The sequence below is a fragment of the Bufo gargarizans genome, chromosome 11, assembly GCF_014858855.1.
Source record: "Bufo gargarizans isolate SCDJY-AF-19 chromosome 11, ASM1485885v1, whole genome shotgun sequence".
Classification (NCBI taxonomy): domain Eukaryota; kingdom Metazoa; phylum Chordata; class Amphibia; order Anura; family Bufonidae; genus Bufo; species Bufo gargarizans.
In genome coordinates this window covers 24,838,083-24,854,863 of record NC_058090.1, presented here as the reverse complement: position 1 = coordinate 24,854,863, position 16,781 = coordinate 24,838,083, and the positions used below count along the sequence as shown (strand labels likewise).

Below are 16,781 nucleotides of genomic sequence, written 5' to 3'. Positions count from 1 at the left end.
GAGTTACACCCTGTATTATACTCCAGAGCTGCACTCACTATTCTGCTGGTGCAGTCACTGTGTACATACATTACATTACTTATCCTGTACTGATCTTGAGTTACATCCTGTATTATACCCCAGAGCTGCACTCACTATTCTGCTGATGCAGTCACTGTGTACATACATTACTTATCCTCCTGTACTGATCCTGAGTTACATCCTGTATTATACTCCAGAGCTGCACTCACTATTCTGCGGGTGCAGTCACTGTGTACATACATTACTTATCCTGTACTGATCCTGAGTTACATCCTGTATTATACCCCAGAGCTGCACTCACTATTCTGCTGGTGGAGTCCTTCCCTGCATACTCAGTGTCTGTTCAGAGCTTCAGCTTGTAGTTTTCATTCTGTGAAGTGTCATTATTACATTTGCACTGTACAGTCATCTGATATGAAAGACTAACTGCTTAGCTTAGCTGACTTTTTTGAATGACAACCAGCAGAATAGTGAGTGCAGCTCTGGGGTATAATACAGGATGTAACTCAGGATAAGTACAGGATAAGTAATGTATGTACACAGTGACTGCACCAGCAGAATAGTGAGTGCAGCTCTGGAGTATAATACAGGATGTAACTCAGCAAACAGTAAACAAAGAAAATAAAATATATATAGCCCGGCTACCACTGTTCATGTAGCATCTAATAGATAGCCAAAGTAATGAAATGTGTGGAACAACAAAGAGGGGCAAGGCCTAGCGGCAATAATGATAGAAGATGGGGAACACATTCCCTGTAGAGGCCCTAACTAGACCTCGGCCCAGGGACAACCCCTAGTGGAGGGATTTCCCTGTCCTCGTGCCTGCCCTATAAGGCCCTGTAAAGCCCTAGATGGTTAAATTGATAACAATAACCCAACGCATTTCACCCGATAGGGTTCCTCAGGGGGTCGGTAATGACTGGATACATTCCATCAGTAATGATAACATACTCAATCCAATAGATTTGACCCAAAAGATATGACAGATAAGGCACACTTGACTATGGGTGCTGGATACATCACATGTTCCTCATGGCTAATGGGGGTGGATGCAACAGGTGATGTGCCCCATACGTCACCAGACTACCTCGGGCCGGGTACTTGATGAGGCAAGATGTAAGATCAGTACAGGATAAGTAATGTATGTACACAGTGACTGCACCAGCAGAATAGTGAGTGCAGCTCTGGAGTATAATACAGGATGTAACTCAGGATAAGTAATGTATGTACACAGTGACTGCACCAGCAGAATCGTGAGTGCAGCTCTGGAGTATAATACAGGATGTAACTCAGGATAAGTAATGTATGTACACAGTGACTGCACCAGCAGAATCGTGAGTGCAGCTCTGGAGTATAATACAGGATGTAACTCAGGATAAGTAATGTATGTACACAGTGACTGCACCAGCAGAATAGTGAGTGCAGCTCTGGAGTATAATATAGGATGTAACTCAGGATCAGTACAGGATAAGTAATGTATGTACACAGTGACTGCACCAGCAGAATAGTGAGTGCAGCTCTGGAGTATGATGCAGGATGTAACTCTGGATCAGTACAGGATAAGTAATGTATGTACACGGTGACTGCACCAGCAGAATAGTGAGTGCAGCTCTGGAGTATAATACAGGATGTAACTCAGGATCAGTACAGGATAAGTAATGTATGTACACAGTGACTGCACCAGCAGAATAGTGAGTGCAGCTCTGGAGTATAATACAGGATGTAACTCAGCATCAGCACAGACACAGATATGAGACAGACTACTTTTCCTGCGTAGATTACAAATACTTGTGACTTGGTGTGTGGAGGGTTGGTGGGGTGGGGGTGGGGGGGGGGGTGATTTGCTGTTCATCGCACTCATAAATTAAATGCAATGACACTACTCACACAGTTGCCATGGCGACAGTTCTGAAATAGCTTATGGAAGATGCTTTATAAGGTGCATGGAACATACAAGTATATGGAGGCAGGCATTGCATTAATGCTGGATGTCATTTTCTCTGCGCTCTATTACAGCTGCACGCTTGTTCACAGACACCACGCTCCAAAATCACAAGAAAATTGTCTTTTGCACAGACGCAGGCTTATCTCAGAATATTTATTTTCATTCTGAAAGCAGCAATTAGCAAAATGTCAGCTAACCCCGATGCCATACAGAAGGAGCATTGTATCTATGAATGGCATTAAAAAAGAAAAATCTATAAAGAACACAGTTATTTTTGCAAAACCAATTCCCCCCTCTCCTCAGCCTGGGCACAATGGTACGCTCTGTACTCCACACACAGTTAAAGCTCAAATGTATTTTTGCATGAAGAAAGGGGGTGGATTGTCTTTTATTCTAATGGCGCCTTAATACATAAAGCAAACATCAATTACCTTGTTGTAATCAATCATTAAACTGAAATATAATTGCGCTTCGGGAGAGGAAGATGCTGGACTACATCAGGCACAGTCACGTTATAACTACTACCCTCATCTTACATTGTCATATTGAACGGTCAAATTTTTTATATAATTTCACCCAAATGGATTTGAACGGATATACTCAATGATATACAAAGTATATTGTGCTCACAGTCTACACCTTGTGTGTAAAAGAATTATCATACTTCAGCCAATGATACAATGTGTCATGCAAAGTATTTAAAGGGGCTGTCCACAATTAGAAAAAAAAAGGTCTGGCTGTGTCTTTGTTTTTCTTTTCTAGAAGCGCCTCTGTTGTCAAAGGGCTGTGTCTGGTACTGGAGCTCAGTTCCATTCAGTTGAATAGGGATGAGCTACAATACCAGGCACAGCCTATGACCAAGAGTGTGGCTATTTCTGGAGAAGGGCCCCCATACATCAGGAAACTAACCCCTTTGAGGCCAGGGTTACACAGCACAGTGACACTATGGTGGTCACCCAAGGATAGAAGTATAAGTGCAAAGCTTTCCTGTATACTTCTCCGCTTTTTTAAATCCATTGCGCAAAAGTGGCGCAACTGCACTGGTTGGACCGACTTTATGTTAAAACATCACAGAGAAATTGGGTAAAATTATTCAATGTGTCAAGAGGCTTTAGCATAATGTGAGTAAAGGATAGAATGTATTTAAGAAGTATGGAAAGAATATATATTGTAGAAAGCGTGGGAAGTATAAGTAGAGCAAGAGATACAATGTATTCTAGAAAAGATGCAATGTACTATAGAAGGCACACAAGAGATACAATGTATCACAGAAGGCGTAGAAAGGATACAATGTACTAAAGAAGGTGGAGAAATAGATATAATGTATTATAGAAGGTGGAAAAATAGATATAATGTATTATAGAAGGCATACAAGAGATGCAACCTATATTAGAAAGTATGGAAAGGATACAATGTGTTACAGAGGGTATAAGTGCAGAAGCCATACATCACATTGCTGAACTGTTTATGTGCATAGATGTATGTATAGATGAAGACCTAGAGAACTGGATCACACATATCCACAAGGCACAGGTTATCACAGAATGTACTGGACAGAAAGCATGATAAGAAGCAGTTAATTGATACGAGGTCTGGCACACTGTGTTCCCATTAATCAGCAATCACAGTCCTGAGTGGACGGGGGTCTTACCTTTCGGTCTTGCAGGCTCGGTAGAGGATATCCAGCCCCTGTGTGCAGCTCTGTAGGAAGCAGAAGAGAAGCTGTGTGAAAGGGAGCAGAAGCCCAGAGAGAGAGAAATCTCCACCCATCGTTTTACTCAGTCGTCAGGAAATTAATGATCACCCACTTCCTCTACCCTGCAGAGGGGCGACTTGCATCTCACATCTGCCTGCCTCTCGTGTTGCATGCTAGCTCTGCCATGGGCTTCTGGGGGCTCATACTGGATGATACAGATGTAGCCTCAATTCAAATGTGATTTCACACTGGGCAAGGTGGCTTAAATGTGTGACTGATATTTTACACAGGACTGGCTTAAGCTGGCCACAGCATAACAATCTTCTATTAAAGGGGTTTTCCAGGCTCCTGATATTAATGACTTAGGATTAATATCCGATAATTGAGGGATCAACGCCCTGCACCCTCACCGGTCAGATGTGAATAGGAGCTGAGCTGCAGTAACCTGGCGCAGCCACTAGACTCTGAGTGCTAGCTCCATCGTCAGAGGCTGCAGGGAACACTTGACCGGTAGGGATGCAGAGGGCCGGGCATCCACTAATTGGGATATCAGGAGCCTTGCAAACCCCCTTTAATTTTTAGGATGAATAACAGTTGCCCATAGCAACCAATTCAGATTATTTTTATTTTTAAGAGTTGCCTTTAGAAAATTAAAGGTGGAATCTGATTGGTTGCTATGGGCAACTGAGACAGTTTTCCTTTACACCAGTTTTGATAAATCTCCCCCAGTGTGTCCATAGGGTTCCGTACAAGCTCCTACACGTATGAGAACGCGCCTCACAACGAATTATAATTGGAATTAGAATTTGCAACTTGTCAGATTACCCAGTGTCACAGAACGGCGGTATAATAAGGATTCTTACATTCTACGCCTCATACACACAACCGTATGACGTATATCTGTAGTAGTTATGTGCGGTACACAGACATGATAGGGCACATAGAGGTTTCTGTACCTCCACTTTACACCAACATTGTCCAAGTTTTGTCAACCCACACCCCCTTGCTGGGCTGGAAACCAGCGAGCTGAGCGCAGTGGATAATCCTTTTTGGTGCATTTGCTTCATAAATAGGAGTAAAACTTGATTAGACATTAGGCGCCAGAAATGTTCCAAATTCAGGCATATTTATGAAAAAACGTGCCATACACCACTGGCCGCCATATGGAAACCTATAGATGTTTATGAAGACTGAAAAATCTGATCTGAGAGAACCTCTGTATGAGACTTGTAATGTACAGATGCATCAGGGGAGAAGTCGCTGGGGTTTTCTATGTTTCCATGCCGATCAAGACACTGGCTGCTACGGGGCCCATGCGGATGGGACTCACTACAGGGGTGCAGCATCCAGCTACATCTCTGGGGCAACAGTCAAGCATATCCTTGAATAGAAGGAGAAACCGCATGGCTGGTTTAACGCCATGTCCGCCAGTTGGGTGGAGATTGGGCATGCCGGAGCCGGGACTCCAGCCCCTGAAAATTTACTAACATTTACACCTGGAAACAGGCGTAAAAGTTAGCAAAAAACTACGCCAGTCAAGAGTTGCCATAGTTTTTACGTCACACGCAAGGATTGCCACAGATTTGCCTTGTCATAAATTAGATACATTTTACAGCAGCGCAAGGGGCAAACTAAGACCACTGTAAAAATACAGTCTTAGGCCTCTTTCACACGGGTGTGTGCGCCCTGTGGTCGTGCTGCGGGCCGCAATACACGAGCACAGTCCGTGGGGCAGCCGCACAGCCGCAGCGGATCGCAGACCCATTCACTTTAATGGGTCCGCGATCCGGCCGTTCCGCAAAAAGATAGGACATGTTCTATCTTTTTGCGGAACGGAAGTACGGGACGAAACCCTACGGAAGCCCTCTGTAAGTGCTTCCGTAGGGTGCCGTTCAGTGCTTCCGTTCCGCATCATTCCGCATCTCCGCATTTGTGGACCTATTGAAATGACTGTATAAATGAAGAAGGAGATCCAGCTTCCAAACAACATGTAAATGCTTTAATGAAAAGGTGCTAAAATCCAGACATGTACATCAGGTCTACGCAGTTTCAGATCAATAAATTCAGATCCCTACTCATGACAACATGATAGTGTGAGACACTGGCCTTAAATAAGGGGCAGGTCAAACATATCAGGTGGACACAAGTCAGCAGATAGCTCCACCTCTGAGACATAAGAACATATGCTAAAAAAAAAAAAAGAGAAGAAGAAAACTTCAGAGGAAATAATAAGGTACCAGGGTCAATAATGCAGTATGAGATCATGCCTGCGATTAAGACCCATTGGTACACAGGTACCCATGGTGAAGATCCAGTAAGAGTCTCTGTTTAAAAGAACTCTCCTATGCTCACCTCCTCAACGTTTAGCGAATTTAACTCGTTCCACCCCCCGCACAACAAGGCCACTGATCTCACCTGCATGACAAGCCGCATAATGTGAACTGACCGCGGAGACATTCCTGGTCAGCGCATGCGGAATGTCAGAAATATGCCTGCGAATCCTGGTTTTGAGGCTGTTAGAGGTGCAGCCTATATACTGTAGACGGCATATCATGCAGGTGATGCAGTACACCACAAAACTGGTATTACAGTTGATATACTGTTTCAAAGTGAATGTTTTTTGATTGGACACAGAGACAACAGTTTGGCCAGTTGAAAGATGCTTGCAACAAGTGCAAATGCGATGTCTGCATTTGTAATTTCCTTTAAAACGTAACCAACTCTGCTGTGTCTGGGAATGGTCTAAAAGCAAACTAGAGCTAACACGTTGGCCCAAGGTAGGGGCTCGACGGGCAATACATTTAATGTTAGAGCTGAGAACATCAGACCACTGTCCATCCAAGCGCAGCAAGGACAGGTGTTTTCTGATTATATGACAGATCTTGCTGTATTCAACACTGTAGCTTGTGGAGAAGACTGGTTTCCCTCCATCCATGCGGCCTATTGTGGCCAGGATAGGATCATTTACGGAGCGGTTGTCTGCGTGGGTTGACAGTTTGCTGCAGCCGCTTGTCCAGACTATTCCGGGTTTCCTCTTAGATACTACAGTCGTGGCCAAAAGTTTTGAGAATTACATAAATATTGGAAAAGTTGCTGCTTAAGTTTTTATAATAGCTATTTGCATATACTCCAGAATGTTATGAAGAGGGATCAGATGAATTGCATAGTCCTTCTTTGCCATTAAAATTAACTTAATCCCCCCAAAAAAACTTTCCACTGCATTTCATTGCTGTCATTAAAGGACCTGCTGAGATCATTTCAGTAATCGTCTTGGTAACTCAGGTGAGAATGTTGACGAGCACAAGGCTGGAGATCATTATGTCAGGCTGATTGGGTTAAAATGGCAGACTTGACCTGTTAAAAGGAGGGTGATGCTTGAAATCATTGTTGTTCCATTGTTAACCATGGTGACCTGCAAAGAAACGCGTGCAGCCATCATTGCGTTGCATAAAAATGGCTTCACAGGCAAGGATATTGTGGCTACTAAGATTGCACCTCAATCAACAATTTATAGGATCATCAAGAACTTCAAGGAAAGAGATTCAATTCTTGTTAAGAAGGCTTCAGGGCGTCCAAGAAAGTCCAGCCAGCGCCAGGATAGTCTCCTAAAGAGGATTCAGCTGCGGGATCGGAGTGCCGCCAGTGCAGAGCTTGCTCAGGAATGGCAGCAGGCAGGTGTGAGCGCATCTGCATGCACAGTGAGGCGAAGACTTTTGGAAGATGGCCTGGTGTCAAGAAGGAGTGCACGATCGTGCACTCCTGATTAGCCTGTCTGCCCCATGGGGTTGATTTTAATTAGTTTCAGTATAAAGCTGTTGCCTGCTCTCACTACATTCATTGGAAGCTGTCTAGCACAAGGAAAGGTATACAGTGGGCTCGGCATGCATGTTGGTACCTGAATCCCATGTAATGGAGGCCATTATGACACCAAAAATGGTAAAAAGCAGAGTGGATCCAGCATGCATGAGGATCCAACACTCCCTGAACTTTATGGCGGCCATTATGGCACATAACAGGTAGTATTTAGTGTTAGGACCCGTCTAACAGAGATCGCCTTGACGTTCGGCAGACGGGCTCAGATGGTTTTGTACAAAATGCAATGTCCAAGCATCTCACTTTATAAATAAGCGTAGCATTAGCACTATATTTTTTGGCATTATTGTACTTTATCTGATTTGCAGGGTGCTGCTGCATGGTCTCTTTTTTTCCTCTGGTGTCAAGAAGGGCAGCAAAGAAGCCACTTCTCTCCCAAAAAAACATCTGGGACAGATTGATCTTCTGCAGAAAATATGGTGAATGGACTGCTGGGGACTGGAGCAAAGTCATATTCTCCGATGAAGCCTCTTTCCGATTGTTTGGGGCATCAGGAAAAAGTCTTGTCCGGAGAAGAAAAGATGAGCGCTACCATCAGTCCTGTGTCATGCCAACAGTAAAGCATCCTGAGACCATTCATGTGTGGGGTTGCTTCTCATCCAAGGGAGTGGGCTCACTCACAATTTTACCCAAAAACACAGCCATGAATAAAGAATGGCCCCAAATCACCCTCCAACAGCAACTTCTTCCAACAATCCAACAACAGTTTGGTGAAGAACAATGCATTTTCCAGCACGATGGAGCACCGTGCCATAAGGCAAAAGTGATAACTAAGTGGCTCAGGGACCAAAACGTTGACATTTTGGGTCCATGGCCTGGAAACTACCCAGATCTTAATCCCATTGAGAACTTGTGGTGAATCCTCAAGAGGCGGGTGGACAAACAAAAACCCACTAATTCTGACAAACTCCAAGAAGTGATTATGATAGAATGGGTTGCTATCAGTCAGGAATTGGCCCAGAAGTTGATTGAGAGCATGCGCAGTCGGATTGCAGAGGTCCTGAAAAAGAAGGGCCAACACTGCAAATACGGACTCTGCATAAATGTCATGTAATTGTCGATAAAAGCCTTTGAAACGTATGAAGTGCGTGTAATTATATTTCACTACATCACAGAAACAACTGAAACAAAGATCTAAAAGCAGTTTAGCAGCAAACTTTGTGAACACTAATATTTGTATCATTCTCAAAACTTCTGGCCACGACTGTAGAACTGTACTCCAGTCCTTTTATGAATTTCCTTGGAGGCCGGAGTATGTCTGGATAACTGCGGATGTAACATCCTTATATACTGTCATTCCTCACGCTTCAGCCATTGCCTCTTTACGATGGTTCTTGAATACTTACGCCGATTATAGCGTGGAATTTCAGGACTACATATGTGATGTTGTCCATTTTCTGCTTAAAAATAATGTATTCATGTTTAACCATCGTTTTTTCTTACAATGCACTAGCGTTTCCATGGGGGCAAAATTTTTGCCCTCCATGACTAACATCTATATGGCGTGGTGGGAAAATTTTTACCTTTTTTCAGATCACAACACTTGGGCCCCCTCATTACAGTGGTATGGCCGTTATATTGATGACCTGTTGTTCATCTGGTCAGGTGACCATACCGCCATACCACTGTTTGAGGAGTTCCTAAATAATAACACTTTTAATTTGAAATTCACTATTAATTTTAATTGCACATCCATCGCATTTTGGGATTTGACTCTGGTGGGTAATGTTACTCAATCCAATATAGTCACCCGCACTTATCGCAAGGAGACTGCAGGTAACAGCACTCTCTTTGCGTCTTCATGTCATCCTGCCCATGTTGTTTGTAATATTCCCAGAGGCGAATTCATACGCCTCAGACGGAATTGCTCCAGTGATGTGAGCTTCAAGGAAGAGCTCAATTCAGCTGCTGAGCGTCTTGTTGCCCGTGGATACAGCAGTCTGTCACAGGCCGCGGCACAAGTCTGTCACAGGCCGCGGCACAAGTCTGTCACAGGCCGCGGCACAAGTCTGTCACAGGCCGCGGCACAAGTCTGTCACAGGCCGCGGCACAAGTCTGTCACAGGCCGCGGCACAAGTCAAACTCAAATCACGGCCAGATCTAGTTTTTCCCAAAAAATAAGTACAGCAGCCGTTTTAATTTCAACAGTGAGGTCCCTAAGAATAGGGCCCCAGTCTTCTCCACAAGCTACAGTGTTGAATACAGCAAGATCTGTCATATAATCAGAAAACACCTGTCCTTGCTGCGCTTGGATGGACAGTGGTCTGATGTTCTCAGCTCTAACATTAAATGTATTGCCCGTCGAGCCCCTACCTTGGGCCAACGTGTTAGCCCTAGTTTGCTTTTAGACCATTGCCAGACACAGCAGAGTTGGTTACGTTTTAAAGGAAATTACAAATGCGGACATCGCATTTGCACTTGTTGCAAGCATCTTTCAACTGTCCAAACTGTTGTCTCTGTGTCCAATCAAAAAACGTTCACTTTGAAACAGTATATCAACTGTAATACCAGTTTTGTGGTGTACTGCATCACCTGCATGATATGCCGTCTACAGTATATAGGCTGCATCTCTAACAGCCTCAAAACCAGGATTCGCAGGCATATTTCTGACATTCCGCATGCGCTGACCAGGAATGTCTCCGCGGTCAGTTCACATTATCTTATCCTGCTTGTCATGCAGGTGATATTAGTGGCCTTGTTGTGCAGGGGGTGGAACGAGTTAAATTTCCTAAACGTGGAGGTGATCATAGGAGAGTTCTTGTAAACAGAGAATCTTACTGGATCTTCACCATGGGTACCTGTGTACCAATGGGTCTTAATCGTAGGCATGATCTCATACTGCATTATTGACCCTGGTACCTTATTATTTCCTCTGAAGTTTTCTTCTTCTCTTTTTTTTAGCATATGTTCTTATGTCTCAGAGGTGGAGCTATCTGCTGATTGTGTCCACCTGATATGTTTGACTGTCCCTTATTTAAGGCCAGTGTCTCACACTATCATGTTGTCATGAGTAGGGATCAGAATTTATTGATCTGAAACGCGTAGACCTGATGTACATGTCTGGATTTTAGCACCTTTTCATTAAAGCATCTACATGTTGTTTGGAAGCTGGATCTCCTTCTTCATTTATACTTCTACCATCTCTTAGTTCCTGGCGAATGTCCGTGCTTCCATCTCAGCTTGGGACCAGGTGCCGAAACAGCACCCGTGTATTGTGGATCCGCAAATGCGGTCCGCAATACGGCAACGGGGCGCACACGCCTGTGTGAAAGAGGCCTTAGTAAATGTGCTGCGTGCAGTGATATGGGCCAGCCTATAAAAAGAATCTCATTGTATTTTTGCAGTTGGGCCCCTCTTTGGACTTGAACTCTTCTTTGGCTTTTTTGGCAAACAAAATTATTTTGGTGGCCCATACTTTTACTGCCTGCTGTATCCGTCAATCTGCATGCAAACGGACAGCATTTGTAGACGGAGCCGGGTGCGGATCCGTCTCACAAATGCATTGCAAGAACGGATCAGTCTGTCCGTTTGTCATATGGACAAACTAATCCGTTTCTATTTTTGTTTGCATTTTTAAAGGTCTGCGCATGCGTAGGGACGGATCCGGCACTAATACATTCCTATGGAAAAAAAATGGCGGATCCGGCATTCAGGCAAGTGTTCCGTTTTTTGGGCCAGAGATAAAACCGCAGCATGCTGCGGTATTATCTCCATCCTGATCAGTCAAAAAGACTGAACTGAAGACATCCTGATGCATTCTGAACAGATTGCTCTCCATTCAGAATGCATGGGGATATAACTGTTCAGTTATTTTCCGGTATAGAGCCCCTAGGACAGAACTCTATGCCGGAAATGAAAACCGTTAGTGTGAAAGTACCCTTACACCATGCTGCCAAAAAATATGCATATGTGTACCCCCCCCTCCCACCTTTGTTTGCTGTGACTTATAGTTATTACACAGACAGACACTCGGCACATGCTCAGGAGCTACGAATGGCGCCAGAAGCAGGATGCCTCCTTTGGGTGAATTCACGCGCTGCAGATTTATTGCAGACCATTCGGCGGCTGCAAATCAGTTCCATTCATTTGAATGAGATTGATTCAGAGGCTGGATGTCGGCAAGCCCCATTCAGATGAATGGGTCAGTGCACTGAATTTGCCAGGGCTGACTACAATATGGCATCACTGTGCCAACACGATGAGACATTGCCCATTGTTCAGCCCTGTCCTCTTGAAGCACAGTCATAAAAAAAAAAAAATAAAAAAAACACGAGAAGCCACTCTTGCTGTACACATGCATGAATGATGCCACGTGATAAAATGACCAAGAGTTAGGGGATAAATTGATGGCGCCTGTGCCAGCGCTGAAAATCTGGCGTTCTGGACAGACAATGCCTGTCTACTTACCTCCTCAGGGACGTCCTGCAGTGGCAGGCAGCCTCCTTTTCCTTGCTGATGTTCCTCTCCCTTTTTTACTCCCTCCAAGTGCCATCTGCTGTGTGCAATGGGTGTCCCTGATTTGAACACATGCATGATTAAGAAGCACACAACCCACATCATCTGCTTGGAAATGGGATTTTTTTTTTTTTTAGTCCCCGGATTAGAAAGCTGCATTCAGTGATTAAACCCTTGCAGAACAATGAATCTCTGGCACCAGGCGCCTATTGTCCTGGCTGCAGAAATAGACCTCTTATGCCAGGCGGGGAACAAAGGCGATTACACAGTTTAAGCTCTAGATTTAACGCCTTGGCTGACACATATCACATTCATGAACTGGTGAGAACCAATCTAATCGAAAAACCTAACGATCCCAGCATAAATGACGATCGTTAGCGACTATCGTTATCTTTACGGGTCAACACGATCTTCTCTGACTGATTAACGGATAAAACGGTGCAGTTGCCACAAGAATATTGCTGCAATGTAAGGGACACTAAACAATATTTGCAATAATCTGAATGATTTTTAAACGAGAAATTTGCAGCAGATAAAAATCTGTTCCATTCACCTGAATGTGGCTTCTAGAAATCCACGTGCTTGCTGCTTCGTAAAATGAAATTTCTGCAGCGTGTGAGTGCACCCTAAGGCCAACTGCACACGAGTGTGGGGAAACGCACATAAAATCTGCACACATTTCTGCGAGGATCTGTGTGCGTTTCTACAGCATATCAGCATATGCGGTTTTTGGTGCGGATTAGATGCGGTTTTACCGCAGATCTCACACTTCCATTGAAAAGGGTGAAACCTGGAACTCAAACGCCAAACATAATTGGCATGCTGCAGATCTGGAAATCCGCACGGCAGGTCAATACACTTTGCTGGTACTGTAATACGCTGTGGCTTTTCTGCATGGGAATCCGTGCTGAAAAACTGCACATTTTCCGTGATGCCTAATAGTGTGATGCAGCTTGGTCCTAGGGGCTATAAGCACATGCTGGGAGTTGTGGTGTAGGTGCCTGGACGAATGAATATAGCAGGTTTAGATCTGCGGGGTCTGGACATATAAGACTCTGTTCACACTTCTGTTAAAATTTTGGTTGGGAAATAATAGAGAGCTGATCCATCCTATGACGGACACTAGAGATGAGCGAATTTTATGTTATGAAATCCGTATTTTGCGGAACAGTACTATCCTTGTCCGTAATGCGGACAATAATAGGAGATGTTCTATTTTTTTGCGGAACGGAAATACGGACATACGAAAACGGAATGCACACAGAGTAACTTCTGTTTTTTGTTTTTTTTTGCTCTACTCTCTAAGGGCTCCTGCACACGACCGTATGCCCTCCGAGACATGCGGGCCATATGTCCCGGAGCGGCATCGATGCTGTGCATGTCGGGCCGCTCATATGATCTTATGAGTGCGGGATAATAGTCCCGCGGGCGGCCCGACATGCACAGCATCATTGTAATCTATGATGCTGTGCGCTCCCATGCGCACGATCGATGCCGCTCCGGGACATATGGCCCGCATATCTCGGAGGGCATACGGTCATGTGCAGGAGGCCTAAAGGAGAAACTTTTAGCTAATGAGGCAGTCGAAAAATAGCAGAAACCCTTCTGTCCTGTGTGGGGGCCCTTAGTTCTCTATGTACACCACTGAATGGCAGTATTATTTATCTGCCATTATTATTTGAAGACTGAATGGCAGTATTATATGAGGACTGCACACAGGTACTAGCATTCTAATACACTGTTAATTGCACATTTTATGGCAGTTGTGGTAATATTTGTGCACTGACACCATTATGAGCTTATAGTTGGGGAGGGGGTAGCAGTGGTCCTTTTATAGTAAGAGAACATACTAAACGTCTCATCCAGTAAGGGTTCTGCCATCTACAGATGTTTGCGTACAGCTCCACTGGCCCAGCTACAAGACGCCAGCACTCCATCCCAATTTCTTCCACTGCAGCATATTTTACCTAAATGTTAAATGGAACCTGTAACCTGGATTTGCTATGGGTTGCTAGATGGCCGCTAGCACATCCGCAATACCCAGTCCCCATACTCTTTGTGCTTTTATTGTGTAAAAAAAATATATTTGATACATATGCAAATTAACCTGAGATGAGTCCTGTCCCTGACTCCTCTCACATACAGGACTCCTCTCAGGTTAATTTGCATATGGATCAAATATTTTTTTTTTTTACACAATAAAAGCACACAGAGCTATGGGGACTGGGTATTGCGGATGTGCTAGCGGCCATCTAGCAACCCATGTCCTCAGCTCTATACACAAAATCCCGGTGACAGGTTCCCTTTAACATTTAGGTAAAAGATCCTGTATTATTTAAATGTTGGGTATAGATCTTTTCCGTGGAGGATTTAAAGGTTCTTTAAAGAGCCTAGGTATAGCATTTGAATCAAGACCCAGAACATACTTAGTAAGATATGATCTATATAAACTTGACCTTTCCTATATAGCGATTCCTATCCTTCTGCTCTGAATATTGACCAGTGGTTGATGCTGTGCTGCTGCCATACGTGTTTGCATCAGATATAATTAGGATCCTGTTGTGACCCAGATTTCCAACCACAGCAGCATCCCCCCTGGGAAGTTTGTCATGTGGAATGTTTATGTCCCTAGAATGTATATAGGGATAATATACGGTTGTCCGAATTTTTTTATTATTTTATTTTTAGGATTTGATTTGTAAATACATTTATTTTTACAGGTTATATTTCATAGTACTGGATGACATTACCATGGTGGACTCGAACCCATAACCGAAGCGTTGCATGGTCACATTGCTCTCTATTGTTTCATTTATCATCTGCCCCAATACTTGACTACAGAATAGCAATGGAACCAGTTATCATATGTACTGGTGACAATACTAGGGGAAAATAGGACTCCATTAAAGGGCTTGTCAAGGATTTTGATATTGACGGCCTATCCTCAGGATAGATCATCTATATGTGATCAGTGGAGGATCATATTTCCAACTTCTGACACCCATGCCGATCATTTCTTTGAAGAGGCTGTGGCAGGGGCCAGAAGCAAATAACTATAACCATATGCAGCAAAGTCCAAAGCCACAAGCTTGCGTTACCTTTGCTGTCTGAGTCCAAACTAGGTCTTTATGGTCCTCAACCTTCTATAGTAATTCAACGCTTCTTTCCTCTCAAAGGTTGATCCTCAGCAGATCTTTTCTGGCAGTTTTTCCTCTCAGGAATGGTGTCGTCCTGGACAAGTATTCCTTCTAGGCCTACTTTTCAGCAGCTCATAGCAGACAGGTCTTCACTCTAGCCTGACTTGCTAGGAACTCCCAACCACTAACCAGGTGAAAAATGGGCCCAGCCCACTACCCGGCTTAACAATTTTCTATCTATACCTAGCCTTTTTGAAGTACATGAAGTGCATAGATCATAGTTGGCATCACAGTAAACCTGAGCATTAACCTTTTAGCAGTGATCCAAGGGGTCACTGCATAGGCAAGGGCATAGTTATAGGGGTGCAGAAGCGGCAGTCGCGCCTGGTCCTCCTGCCACAGAATCCACACCATTAGGATAGATTCTTACGGCTGTCCATGTTGTGGCCGCAAGCGGAGTCCGTGTGTTGGCACGCGGCATGGACTTGGCGACCGCTGGAAAAAACTGGTCTCCAGGTCAGTGAGACGTGGGCCAAAGTAGTGCACGCCCTAATTGCACCATTAACATCCACGTGCAGTCCGTTGCATGCACGGCTAGCACACAGCCCAAAAATATGGCCGCCTGGATCAGACTTAACCCCTTCCCAACTTGCAGCATCTCATTTTAACCCCTTCAGAACAGGCCCATTTTCCATTTTTTCATTTTTGTTTTTCACTGCCAGCCATCCCAGAGGCATAACTTTTTTACTTTTCCATTCACATAGCTGTATGAGGGTTGTTTTTTTTTTTTTTTGCGGGACAGGTTGTACTTTCTAATGGCTCCATTTACGGTTGCACTGGAGGTATGCTGAAGATTTCTTCCACAGCATGTAAAGTCTGTATTTGAACACACCCTAAAGGGGCAGTCACCGAACCGTATCACAGTCCACAAATTGAGGATCCGCAAAACATATACCGGCCGTGTGCATCTGGTATTTTCCCCTTCCACAGGTCTCGCACTATGGAACAGATACCTATTTTTCTCTGCAAAAACGGAGAAGAATAGGACATGTTCCATTTCTTTGTGGGGCCGCGGAACGGACATAGGGATGCGGACAGCGCATATTTTGCAGCTCCATCGAGATGAATAGGTCCGCATCTGATCTGCAAAAAATGCACACTGAAAATACAATAGTGTGAATGCCCCCTCAGGGCTCAAGCATACGAGCAATGTATGGGTACCGGCCGAGTGCACTCCGTTTGTGGATGTGGACCCATTGACTTGAATAGGTCGACTATCCGCAAAATACATTGCGCACCACAAAGTAGGACATGCGCTCCATACTGCTTCCGATCTGTACCGCTCCGTATCTGTCACGGACGGTGTACGGGAAACAAGACAATGCAACATGCATATATGACTCACTGGATCCAAAGCTAAGGAACCAAGGGGAGACCCCTGCACAAGACCTAGCCCTTTCCCTGGCTGCTCAGCCTATGCAAAGATCCCAGAGGTGGATGGTTGCATAGCCACCTACCTCGACTATATAACCCCTGAACACCCTACAATAGTGAGGGGACACGACCACCGGCTCCCTACACCAGACACGGAGGGAGTCAGGGTCACCTGGGATCCAGCAAACAGAAAATAACAGATAAATGTACAGCACTTAAC

At 44.4% G+C, this 16,781-nt stretch overlaps 1 protein-coding gene across 2 annotated transcripts in view; it reads right to left on the bottom strand.

The window, feature by feature from the left end:
- GNG2 (G protein subunit gamma 2) overlaps positions 1 to 3,673 on the bottom strand; it is a 56,225-nt gene extending 52,552 nt beyond the window's left edge. The window contains exon 1 of one of the 2 annotated variants that reach the window (XM_044272232.1): positions 3,618 to 3,673. The gene's annotated coding sequence lies outside the window, so the exon portion shown is untranslated. The remainder of the gene's footprint in view (positions 1 to 3,617) is intronic. The other variant, XM_044272231.1, reaches the window with a different exon arrangement.
- Between the last annotated feature and the right edge of the window lie 13,108 nt (positions 3,674 to 16,781).